At 37.8% G+C, this 9,719-nt stretch overlaps 1 long non-coding RNA gene across 1 annotated transcript; it reads left to right on the plus strand.

Moving 5' to 3' along the window:
* Window positions 1–3,208: 3,208 nt before the first annotated feature.
* LOC118564216 lies at window positions 3,209–6,422 on the plus strand. The gene is made up of 2 exons (XR_004931728.1): window positions 3,209–3,701; window positions 5,774–6,422. It is a non-coding gene; the product is annotated as an uncharacterized LOC118564216 (long non-coding RNA).
* Window positions 6,423–9,719: the final 3,297 nt, after the last annotated feature.

The raw sequence follows: 9,719 nt of genomic DNA on the forward strand, positions 1-9,719 counted from the left end.
GTGTCCCAAAGCTGTGCCAGCTGCCAGAAGACAAACAGTTGAAAAAAGAGGGGAGAGGAACATCAGTGTCAGTGGCCAGAAAGAGTCCTGAGCTGGCCATCACAAAATGGTTTGACAACAAACCAGTGCTCATGGCATCCACTGTACATGGGAAAGACCCGGAAGACATCTGTACCAGATGGTCCAAGAAAGAAAAGCACATGGTCCAGGTTAAAAGACCAGCAGTAATTAAGCAGTATAATGACAACATGGGTGGCGTGGATCTTTGTGATCGCATGCTTAGCTTCTATCGTATGTCAAGCAGGACAAGGAAATGGACATCGCGTGTGATCAGTCACTTCTTTGATGTTGCCATCACAAACTCCTGGATACAATACAAGTCTGACAGCAAAGCTCTGCACAGAGCATCCAAGAACACACATCAGTACCTGGACTTCAAATTAGTCCTAGCTGAAGAGCTGTTGGAGAGTCCGGAACTGGATAACAGCTGTGAAGAGAGTGAGAATGAGTATGAGCCACCATCTAAAATGAGGATCCCACAACCAGAGCCATCCGTGCGCAGAATAGGAGCCACGCACATGCCTGAGATGATGGATACCAAGCATGCAGAAAGATGCAGAAATAAGGGCTGCAAGAGCAAGACGTACATGAGATGTACCAAATGCAAGATGTTCCTCTGCATTGCCAAAAAGAGAAATTGCTTCCAGGACTATCACCACTAACAAAGAACATACTAAGAACAAAATGAAGAGTGAAGGAAAAACTAGATTGGATTCAGTTTGACAGAAGAAATAAATCCCCAAAAAATCAGTTTCACATTAGTTCTATGTTCATTGTTCAAATAACTCAAGGATTCAAGGGGGCCAATAAAAGGATTGAATTGTAAAGATAATTTTGCAAAATGTAAGTTCAAGAATAATAAATGTGTCTATTTTATAATCAAAATGTCTGTATTCTTGTATAATAGTCAATTTACAGCCTAAAATGTTTGTATTCTTAGTTAAAAAAACTCTATAATCTGGTAAAATTTTTATCTACCAAATGTGTCTGTTTTCGTACTCAAATGATCCTGTTGTCCACTACAGTGGACATGCTGTAAAATAAAAATAAAGAATAAAAATAAAAATGTGGGAATTGTAGGATGTTTTTTTAACCCTAAACAGGTATGGAATCACAAAAAAATATGATTAGGAAAAAAAATATTTTCCTTGGTTCTCAGGAGGATATGATGTCTATGTAGGTCGATAATTTACCAGAACAGAAGGATCCAAAATTGGTTTCTTAAGTAGAGGCTGCAGAACTGCATGTTTCAGAGTTTTACGAACAACACCTGAGGACAAGCTACTATTTACAAGAGCAAGGACAGAAAGACCTATAGTAGAAAAAACGTCTTTAAATAATTGGGGCAGAATAACATCATCTGGAGAACCAGTTGGCCTTAAGTGACTAACCACCTCCTGCAATGATTGCTAGTTCCAACATTCAAAGCGGTGGAAAACAGCAGAACAAGGCACCACAACTGAAGGGTCATAAGCAGAGGGGATGATCTGGGCCCTAATAGAAGCGACTTTCTCATCAAAAAAGTGTAAAAAGTTTTCACATGCAGTAGGTGAGGTCTCCATAAAGCCACTATGTTAATCATTTAGAACATAGTTAATAATTTTAAATAAGATAGTAGGATTATGACTATTTGATACTATCAAACCCGACAGGTACTTTCTTTGGCTGCCTGTTACAATTCTTTGACAACGGCACCAACATTCCTTTAATATTTGGAGGGACACTTGTAATTTGTCCTTTCTCCATTTGCATATGCGACAGTCTCTCCTGGCAGCTCGAGTGACCTCATTTAACCAGGGTTCATGCTTGGATTTTGAAAGTTTAATTTTTTAGTGGTGCCACCAAATCCAAAGCTGCTGTACTGGTAGAATAAAACCAGATGCTGAGTTCCTCAGTGTTATTTCCCACAGCCTCTGGAATGGTACAGTCCTGATTAAAAACAGAAGAAAACTGACCAGCAGTAGTAGGGTTAAAAACACGACAAAGCCGAGCTGCAGCTCGTGTTTTAGCTTTTGCACAGGACAGCGTTATCTCAAATAAAACAGCCATATGGTCTGAAAAGAATGAGTCACCAATTTTTAAATTAGAAACTGGTAGACCATAAGATAAAACCAAATCAAGAGTGTGACCATGCTCATGAGTAGCACCAGTCACAGACTGCACAAAATTAAAAGAATCAATAACATTAAGAAATGACTGAGCCATAGGTGAAGTCGGACAACAGACATGAATATTAAAATCACCAACAATGAGAACTCTATCATATTTTGGCATGATATTAGCCAAGAAATCAGAAAAGTCATTTATAAAGATTTTGTTATACTTTGGTGGCCGATGGATTGCGGCACACAACACAGTGTGAGAGCTGCCAAATTCAAATAAGCTAAGCTCAAAGCTACTATACGAGGGTAGAGGCAACTGCTCTTCCCAACAATCTAGAACCACTAGCAGACGATGCCGGAGAAGAAGATGATGGTGAACAAAATGATGAATGCCATGAAGAAGAGGAAAGGCTTGAGGGCATTAAATTTGTTAGTGCTGGAGCTCTGCTGGATGAAGATGACTACTTGGAATACCAGCTGTCCAAACACCATCGCTGTGCCTGTCACTTCCTCAATTTAATGTCCACAGTTGATGCTTCAAAAGCAGAGGCCAACTCAGCATGTGTGAGGGCCAGAAGTATTAAGTGACTAAGTAAAAATACTTTGTTACCTTAAGTCGAAATTTTGGTTTATCCTTTATATTATATATTTATTTATCCTTTATATTATTTATTTATTTTTAACCTACTTTTTACTTCTATCTCTTACATTTTCAAGCAATTATCTGTGTTTTCTGCTCCATATATTTTGAAAATAGTCTCATTACTAATATTTTATTTCAGCTTGTTTTCGTTTGGGCTTGGCAATAGAAAACAATAAAAAAATGTATTAGAAAAATTACTGATGGGCGCGCTCGTGGCACAGCGGGTAGCGCGACCCATATATGGAGGCCTTAGTGCTCAATGCGGTGGACCCGGGTTCGAATCCGACCCGCGGTCCTTTGCCGCATGTCTCTCCCCCTTTTCCACCCCCTTTCCTGTCAGCCGACTTTCATAAAAAGTGAGCCACTAGAGCTGCGAAAAAAGCCCATATATATATATATAAAATACTGATAAATAGCACTTCCCGTTTTTATTGTCTTTGGAGGCAGTTCTGCACCAAGTTGTTTGCCAAACGCCCCAACAAAAATTTAAGAAGAAAGAGAAAATGTAGAAGAACATTGCTTTTTTAGGATTTTTTGTTATTTTGCATTTTTTCCATTTTTGATTAACTGCTAGGATTTATCATTCATTCTGACAACACTGTCTATTGTATACTGTTGAGGAAAATATCTCAGTCAGGCAGTTGTATGTAGAAATAACAGAACAAACCCCCCAGGTATGTCTCCCCTCTGTTGCTGGGTAAGATAACATGCAGCTTTAGTTTTATTGCAGGAGGGGATAGGTCAGAAAAGGACAGTTCCTTTGTTCGAACAGATTTCCCCTCCTCCTGAAAAAACATGGGAGGGGACTCGGTCTTTTAAAATGTGTTCAGACTTGTGAAAAAGCAGACAGAATCCTGCATCGCCATGAGAGCAGCTTATAATGAATACTACAAATGGTAATGTAATACTCTGTCTCCATATTTAATTCCTAATAAATTAAATATGCATATTGCAATGTTTTACCTCTGATCAACGTATTCCTCATTTACTGCCAAATCTGGAACCGGGGTAAGATGGGCCTTCAAAGATATGCAGCAGCAGGCCGGTACTTATATCTAACAATACAGACACCCATACAATGGAAATTGTTGAGAGGGTATAGCACTTATTTTCATGTCCAGATTTGTTATCTTACATCTGTTGCCCTCATCAATTCATGTAGTTACACTTGGATGTTCACTCACATTCCAATAATACCAAGTAAAATGTTATTGATAATATGTCTCTGAAGTTTGACTTTTTGCACTGATACTTATAGGCAACCAGACACCAGATTTTCTGCTCCATGAAACTCATGTTGATGCTCAGTATTGCATCTATATGGACCTTTAATGTATTTCCATTGTACTAAATGGCTTGTATATAAATGGACATATATGCCAATCCCAATTATTTTCAATGTCAATGTCATACTATGCAATTATAGTAATGGGGGGGGGGGGGGTTACTTCTACTTTCATAGTTTAAGTAGTTTTATATCCGATATGTTTATAACTTTACTTAAGTAGAAGGTTTGAGTTGATATTTCTACTTCTACAGAAGTATTTTTAAAGCCCTAGTATCTATACTTCTACTTAAATAATAGTTGTGATTACTTTTGCCACCTCTGGTCAAGGTCCACATTTGCCAAATGCTCTTGTCTGTGGAACAAAAGTTCAAGATCAGCTAGAGCACAGGTGTCAAACTCAAGGCCCGCGGGCCAAATCCGGCCCGTCAAGGTAAATTATCCGGCCCTCGAGAGCCAGAAAAAAAGGCATATATATAGTTTTAAAGTGTATAAAGTGACTAAAACTGTGCCTCCTGTAAGTGTAACTCACCCCAATATCAACTTTTTTTGCAGATAAACTGTATAAACTGGGCCTAAGGGTGCTACTTTTATGTTACTATGCATTTTGTATAGTACTATGTAAACTGGAATGAAATTATGACATGAAAAGTATTGTCTCTACACTTGCAACCGGCCCCTTTAATGACTTTATGATGCCAAAGTGGCCCCATATAGAAATTAGTTTGACACCCCTGAGCTAGAGCTTCTGAAATAATAAAAAACTACTGCAAATTGCAACTTGTACAGCCTGTGGTTACAAGGTGGTATTCACTCTTCTTACCCATAGAAAGAATAGTGAGGATAACAAGAGAAAAGGGACAAGGAGAAAAATTGGCTAAGTAATATTTTAAAACATTATTACATTTCTAATAGTCTCTGATGACAGTGTTTTCCCTTTTTAATTTTTAGTTGCTACATCATGTTGGCTAAATATTTGTTGTGTTTTAATTTTTCTTTACCTGTTTACTCCTGTGGAACATGCATCTCTCAGAATATCCAAAGTTGTGTGAAACACTTATGATCCCCAATTATAGAGAAATGTAAAACTATCGATTAAAGATAAGGTAGCATATAGGCTAATGTTGCTCAAAATATCTATAAGAATGAACACTATGTAAGAACAGAAACAGGCTCTTTGACTTGAAAACAGGCATTCATCTATGTATACTTTTAATGATGTGCTCTGGGTGTAAATAAACCTAGACCCAAGTATTTTTGTTAAAAAAAGCGGTATGTTGACGTAGTCTGGATAAAGTTGTGCATGAAGTCTGCTTACTATAAACCTTCTACTGTCATGCAACATTGCTGAATTGGTGCTAGCTTAGGGAGCCTGTCAAGTGTTTAAAAACAGAACTGGCTGACATGCATTTCATATTGTTGTCGTCATTAAACGGTGTTAAAGAAACTCCAACCCGGACTCTGTTTAGACAGTTTCATGTTCATTTCCTGGCATGCCTCCACCATAATTAACTCAGTGGATCTGCTTAAGGATGCACAGCAGCACCCTCTTCTGGATGGTGGCCACACTACAATACTGAAAGACAGTCTGGCTAAGCGGAAATTATCTGTTAATTGGATACATTAAATTGAATCTATTGCACCCTTTCTTGACAACCAATCTTTTTGTTGTTTTTTTCACAGGCCTTGAGCATATCAGTAGCCGGACTGTCAGGCTGAGAGTCATTTAGGGCTCCCAGTCATCTGAGGAAAGAACGTCTTTTCCTCTTGGAAGAAGACCGGCCCTCTTGAAACAACAAAGCGGTTGGATGCATACCTAGGGTGCCTAGGAGACACAGCAGAGGCACTGAAGTCCTTCCCAGCTTTGCGCCAGCTTTCACATAAACCTAATACAGCGTCCCCACCTCAACCGCCTGTGAAAGACTGTTTAGTGTTGCCGGACTGATCCTCAAGCCAAGAAGAGTATGCATTGGCTCAAAGAACCAGCTGCTTTTGTGGCTCATCAACACCTATTAGTAATTCTCTTACATGTTTTCTGCTTGACTGACGTAGATCCTGATGTAGAAAGTGTTTCTTACATTGTCTAGTTAAATGTGGCACTGTTTACCAAACTGAGTACTGTGCATTATGTTTAGTTTTTTTGATCAGTTAATTTTGTAAATCGCTAATTCGTCAGCACCAATGTGTACTTGTATGTAGACAACCATACACAGATAATTGTTACTAACTCTGCCCTAGATTCAATGGTTTACTGTCCAGTTGTGTAACTCTTTGCCCAAGAATACTGCAGCTTGGATGTACATCACTCTCCAATAAAGGCTACTGAAACAGGCCTTTGAAGTTTGACTTTTTGCAGCATAGGCAATTACTCATATTTTCTGTTTCATGAAACAAAATATTGATCAATAGGTTATTTAATATATTTCCATTGTACATAAATTCATTAATTTTCAATGGGCATAAAACAGTTAAAATAAGTATCCTAGTGTATCCCAAATTATTCAACAATAACATGTATATAACATACAAGCGTTTGGCTTTTGTGGCAATTTTATCCCTTCACATTACTTTTACTTTAGTACTTTAAGTAGTTTTAAAACCAGTACTTTAATACTTTTACTTGAGTAAAAGGTTTGAGGTTGATACTTGAACTTCTTCAAAATTGTGTTTTTTAGTCTTAGTATCTATACTTCTACCTGAGTAATGATGGTGAATACTTTTGACACCTCTGCTAATAACGTCTAGAGTGACATTTTTTTTTTCATATTGGATTGCTTTTTTTCTTTAATGAAATAAATCATCATTTGAAAACTGCATATTGTACTTACCAGGATTAGCTTTGCTTGACAACAAACCTGATGATTGGAAACATTTAATTGTGACAAAAACCTAAAGTCAAGAAAGCTGAAATGTCCATATGTTAAGGTATATCCGAGGTCCCAGTATTTACACCTGGAAACTTTTTTATACAAATGAAATTGATTAAACTCCAGAAAAGCAAAAAAGATGCACAAAACTAAACATAATGGACCAAACTTTGCAGATCAGCTCAGAAATACCATGACAGTCACATCACTCTATCTTGGAAAACTTGAAACTAAATCATAGGCAGGCAATGTAAAGGTGAATGTCCCCTCAATGGGTATTTCAATTTTAATTATGTGTCAAGCCGACGCTGAACACCTTCACATCCGTCACTGTGCCTGTCAGCGCCCAGAGTTCTCTTCCCAGTGTGAAGGCCTCATTAGATTAGGCTCCCCAGGAGAGCTTCATCCTCCCCAGAATGCAACATTTCCAACTCACCTGATCAAACAATGTCTTCGCTCTTTTCCTCTTTATCTGTTTCTTAGACATCTTTACCTTATAATGCAATTAGTAGTTTTGTTAATTACTTGATATTACTTCACCATGAATATGTATATCTATGCATACCTTCCATTTCCCACCTTAGTGCAAGGATTTTAAAGTAATACAAAAGGAATGCGCTCATCCTATAAGGATCTTATCTAAAGAGGCTGGAGCTTAAATACGACAGGTCTTTCAAATTGTCACAGCAGTCAGCTCAATCAATGACATCCAAACGTTTCTCATTAATTGGACCTCTAAATATCCATGCGAGTCCTTGGATGCTGATTTACAATTCATCTAACAATGTTCCTAAATCGACATCTTAAAGACAGCAAAGAGACCATGTTTTATGCCTCTTTGAATTCAAATCAATTAAGCAAAGAATGGAGAAGCTAAATGACCTGTGTATAGTACATTCGATAAGCCTATAATTACTGCCCACCAATCTCCTGTGCAGTATATTGGCCCATGAATAGGATAAAGGTCAGGATGTAACAATGTGCATCGACTTGGTTTTTTACACTAATGAACATCAATACAGAGTGTGTACTGCCCCTAAATGGCAAAGCAATTAAATTATTTGTCATAAATATATACTCATAATTGAGAATAACTGTTGCATTAAGATTCATTATGATCATAGTTAATCTTTAAGTATTATTCTCTAGCCACAAATAACTACCCAGTTGTGGATTTCTTTTCACAAACAACTGTACAATAATTAAAACAGCTGTCTAATGAAGTCATCTAACACACCTTTAAATATGTTTTTAATAAAGGTATTAAGTCACCACAAAGATATAAAAACTGTCTGTTATATGTGGTTTATGGTAAATAACCCAGATGATTAGCACATAAAGGGTTAACTCTATTGAACGATTCATGCCCCTCTCTTAGCTAAGAAACTGCTGCAAAATGGCGCATTTTCCCGCCTATCATCTCCTCTGAGAGTGCAGGCCTCCCTCTTTCTTTTGGCTGCAGTAAAAGTTTTGAACTTGCTAGCAGGAAAAAAGAGACAGATATTCACAGAAAAAAGGTACAAAAATAACACAGAATGTAGAGTTAACGATCACTGCCGATGTTGAGCATGGTTTTATTTGTGTTTAGAGTTAAGACAATGGAACGATAGTGTGGTCAGAGCTCTCAACTCTCACGCAATGACCGTATGACACACGAATTTCATTTTGGGTTTGTTTTTGAACGTGAAGTCGCTTTTGGGCTTTGCTTTTTTCCAACAGAACGCCTTTTTCTGATAATCGCGTCGTGCAGCAAGAGCGGGGCTCAAATATATTTTCGTCAAACTGCCAGATTTTTGAAAGCCTTTGTGTGAGTAAACCGTCCAACGTTCCTTGTTTGCCTGCTGTAGTGATGGTGAGGTGAGGCCTCATGAAGTTTTGAACAACTTGAGCCAATTGCTACAGCAAAGGGTTAATTTTTCTAAGCTTCTTTTACACATGAAACCACCTAAAGGCCGAGTGCATAATCACACTCAGCAATATAATGTCCTTCAGGGCCCTTGGAAATTATTAGTAATAATTAATAACCATTCATTTCTCTTATCATTATCACATGTGTACAATAAAATATTTTTGAACATGTTCTGTGTGTAATTGTTTCTTAGAAAAGCACAATCTTATATGGCAGGCTGCGTATGTTTTTCTGTCACTTTAGTGAAATAGCATGAGCTTAAACAGACACTGGATATGCCTGTGCAACTTGGACAATGATGTGCAAAACGAGATTTAATTCAGAAATAAGAGTTTTTCAATAGTTTTTGGTTTGAATTGTTTTTTTTAATTTTTGACACTACTTCTCCAGCCTTTGAAAACACCCGTTCATAGACCACTTAAGTTGCTGGGGTGCACAAAAATGCAAGTATAAGTTTGTGTAAATTGAGGTGCAGTATTTTTTTTCTCCCAGTACTCCAGTGGATTTTCTTTTCTTGGTGTCTGAAGAGCGTTGGGCTTCAACCGTGGAATCTCTAGTTACATTTTGCCTTTTTCTTGCCTCCATTACACCCGTGTCCAAACAATGCCACAGTGCTACCTAAGAGAAAACAGCATAAAATGTTAGCAGGTGTTCAGGAATAATTGATCTTAAAATGAAAAATAATTGATTACCTCCAGTGATATCAAGAGAGGTGGAAGCCTGCGAGGTTTCCTCTGAGCTCTGTCTGGAGCACTATGGTCAGTCTTTTAATTGCTTTGGTGACTTTAGTCTGGCTGGAAAAAAAAACTGTGACTTTGAATCTAGGGTCGGGGAGGTTTGTTAGGGATAGGAT

This window comes from Fundulus heteroclitus, chromosome 9 (genome assembly GCF_011125445.2).
Source record: "Fundulus heteroclitus isolate FHET01 chromosome 9, MU-UCD_Fhet_4.1, whole genome shotgun sequence".
Lineage (NCBI taxonomy): Eukaryota > Metazoa > Chordata > Actinopteri > Cyprinodontiformes > Fundulidae > Fundulus > Fundulus heteroclitus.